Source organism: Pteropus alecto, unplaced genomic scaffold (assembly GCF_000325575.1).
Source record: "Pteropus alecto unplaced genomic scaffold, ASM32557v1 scaffold72, whole genome shotgun sequence".
Lineage (NCBI taxonomy): Eukaryota > Metazoa > Chordata > Mammalia > Chiroptera > Pteropodidae > Pteropus > Pteropus alecto.
Window position 1 is genome coordinate 353451 of NW_006436811.1, and position 4047 is coordinate 357497.

The window sequence follows — 4047 nt, forward strand, 5'->3', positions numbered from 1 at the left end:
CCTGCTGGATGTACACGAAGAAGATTTGGTCTCCACATGACTTTTGGCAAGCCAAACCCAATTGCTGCCTTTGTTATCAAATCTACTACAACAAGCCAAAGAGTTTTCCTCCCCAGACACAATTTTAAGAAAATATAACCCTCTTGGTGTCTTTGCATAACCCCGAAAGAAAACCATACTTGAAATTCTACATTCTAGTTTTCTCCCACAGCTGGATAAAGTACCATTGCTAAACTGATTAAGGTGGTATTGGTGGTGGCAGAGAACAAGAAACCAACCCAAAGGAGTCTCCTGAAATTTAATCTAACACTTTGTACCTAGGGAGAAATCACAACAAAATTTGGAAGACTACAGTTCAAAAGGCCTGCTGTTTGATCTCACTCATAGATGTTTTCAAAATGCTTTCTTTAGAAATCTTGTATTAAATAAGATCAATTTTCCACAGATAAGGAATAATTGAAAGTAAGAGTAGTTAAATAATTTATTGAAGACATCTTAATGCAATATTGTAAATTTTCTCTGTTGAATTTAAACACTATGTTTTAAATTATATCGATGGTGTTGAGTGTACATTGAGTTTATTGTTTCAGAGAACTAATTGGCACTGCATGGTAGAAACCTACATCAACACCTATTTTCCACTACCATAAACATATACAAATATACAAATACCATATACAAATACAATCATATACCATATACAAATATCTTTGCATATGTATACCTTATGAAGCTATGTGATTATTTCTTCAGGATATTATTCAAGAGTAAGGATATGTATATGTATATGTACAATAATATATGTATACAATAATATATGTATATATATGCACAATAATATATATGGATATACACACAGATATTTTCAAATTGCTCTCCTCAATAACTAAACCAGTCTATCCATTCTGTTAAATGCATATATTAAATTAAGGTTAAAGGTGCTTAGTGATTATAAAATTAATAAAGTTTTAAACAAAACAATAAATTACATATTATATAAAAATTTTTAATTTTAAACTACTTTCTGACTTAAAAATGAAATCACATGGAAGTATACTAATGTTGAAACCCACGTGACACGTATTCAATATGGATTTGACATATATATGTTTGGTAGAATACACACATATATTCATATCAAATGCATAAAATGTCAGGAAAAAATATAAAATATATGTATGAAAAATACTACCTAAGAGAATATTTATATTTTCCATCAAATTTCAAGTGTGTGTGTGATGTATGTCTCCATATATATGTTTTGTTTTAAAGTTATATATGTATATGTATTTTTTCCAAGGTAGCTGGAAATCAAATTTTATTGATAAAATATGTCATATTTTTTCTGACATAGCAATCATTTGAAATAAATATGCTCTTATGCTAAAAATAAAATTGAAATAAAAACACATACTTCTGTGAATTAATTAGAAAATAATTAGTAGTATTTGCCAGAATAATAAGATATTATATAAAACTATTGTTGAGAAATAGCTCAATAGAAACACAAATGGAAAATAATATGGGTTACTTCTACTAGGAATTGAAAATATGTATTATATTCAGTGGGAAACTGGTAGAAAATTAATAGAACTTTGAAAAATAAGGATATTTTATTTTAAAATATCTTCTTTCCATCAATTCTTCACTAAATTATTCAAATAAAGCAAGCAAAATTTAATTCTATTATAATTCTATTTTAAACTGGCAAGGGTATTATGAAAAACAAAATAATTCAATTCCTGCATTTGTTAATTTTTCTTTGGTAGTTTAACTTGCTGGATTTGCAAATTGTTAAGGCTGAGTGCTATATATCAACTTTAGAACACTCGCTGCGTTCCTTTCTAGTACATTTATAGAGCCAAGGATAAATCGACCAAATGTATAAACCAATAAAGTTACTTTATAAGAAATCATTAATCCAGAGTCCTGACATGATAAAGTTCCAGACAGAAAGAGAAAGAATTATTTCATTAAATGTTTTTTAAAAGAAGATTTATGGAATAATTCAAATGATAGAAAACTAGGGATCAATAATTAAATAAAAATGAAATACTTCCAAAACTTAATTTTAAGGGCTTTTTAAATGTCAGAAAATAACTTTTTTTTTCAGTATAAAAAGGCCATCATATGATATAAAACATTGAAGTTATCAAGCATACAAACAAAACCACTCATAAAACCACTACACTCACAGAATTACTGCAGCAGGGGAAATGAGTATTCCTCTCAGTTTTTCCCTTCTCACAGAGTTGTAATCACAGGATATAAAATATTGTGTACTTTGTTTTGCTTCAGAGTAATCTATAAATACATTTTTCAGGTTGCCACATCGTCTTTCAGTTTTAATTTTTACTAACTCTAATTATAATGGGTGCAAACCTCAATCCGATAACCTCTACAAAAACCCACAGGTAGCATAAGACTGGATGCTCCTAACTAAGATTATGATAAAGACAAGGATGTCTAGCATCATAATCTTTCAAAATTTTACTGGAGGTAATAACCTAGGAAATTAGGCAAGAAATAATAAGAAAGCATTTTTCAGGTTTACAGAAATATTCTAATAACTAGAGCTGCCTCATCAAGGAACTATTTACCCTGACATTTAAATTTCCACACTGGATCCAAACTGTTTTTGGTTTTATACATTGTATTATTCTCCCACATAAAATACATCTCAGCAATAAAGAACTACTTTTATAAAAACTCCATGACTTTTGGGGGGAACTTTTCTTACTGTCTTTTTTTTTTATTCTCCACTTTTCAAAATTGTACATTACTTTACAAAATTAATTTAAATGTCACCATTCAGATGCCCTTTCAATTGCCCTGTCCCAACCCTCATCAAGATTATTCAACTTTATCTTCTATGATTTATATTTATTGAATGCGCTTTATATTATATTTTATGTTATTTATAAAATAGTGGAATTAAAATTTGTTGTTATGCTCCCACAAGTTGTTGTAAGCTCTTTGATAGAAAAAACTGGAAACCAATCACATTTGTATTTTAGTAAATTGCACAGTACCTGGTACAAAAGAACAGTAGGAGGAACATAGTGATGATATACCTATCAATGGAAATATTCAAACTCAGATGAAATAATCACTAATCATGAATTTTTAAAAAATTACAGTTGGTAATATATCAGATCATGGTTTCATATACTCCAAAGAATTTTCTAACTGTAACAATTAAAGTTATAGTTTGTCTAATTATGAAGTTAGCATACAATATTTTCTAAATAATCATATTTAATAATATTTATGTTGAATGCAGAAACTCAACCATTAATATTAAAAACACAAATAGTGCTGTGAGCATCTGATTCAATAGGAAAGCACATCTAGAATTTAATAAAATTTTATATGGAAGAATAACATGTATATAGAAAAATGCATAAAATGTGCATGTTAATGAGTTATAATATAGTGAACTTTAAAAAGTAACCATTATCCAAACCAAGAGAGAGAAAACTAATAGAACTACAGGTGTTTTCCTCTAGTTTCTTTCAAGATTTTCTCTTTGGCTTTGATTTTCTGCAGTTTAAATAATTCTCTGTCTGTTAATTCCAAAATCTCTGCCATATCTGAATTTGGTTCTGATACCTTCCTTTGTCTCTTCAGACTGTGTTTTTTGCCTTTTAGTTTCCTTGCAATTTTTTGCAGAAAGCCAAACACGATATACTGGGTAAAAGAAACTGAGGTAAATAAGCCTTTAGTGTGAGATTTTGTATTTATTTGGCTAGGAGTTAGGCTGTGTTTACTATTGCCACTGCTGTGTGCGAGGCTAAAATTTTCTGTTGTCTATTTTTTTCCCCAGGTGTCTTTGAGTTTCCCTAGAGACTCCTTTAAAAAGACTCTGAGACTTCTTGTTCTTTCAGTTCTAATCTCCTGTTATACAGGAGCTTGACTGATATAGTGGTAAGCCGTGGGGTTTGTCTGTTGGAGTAGAGAAAAAAACCTGTGCTAAATTTCTAGCACCAAATGTCAGAGGTTGTCTTGAGTTTCTCCAGAAAAGAAGCTCTATGTGCAGTAGCAGTT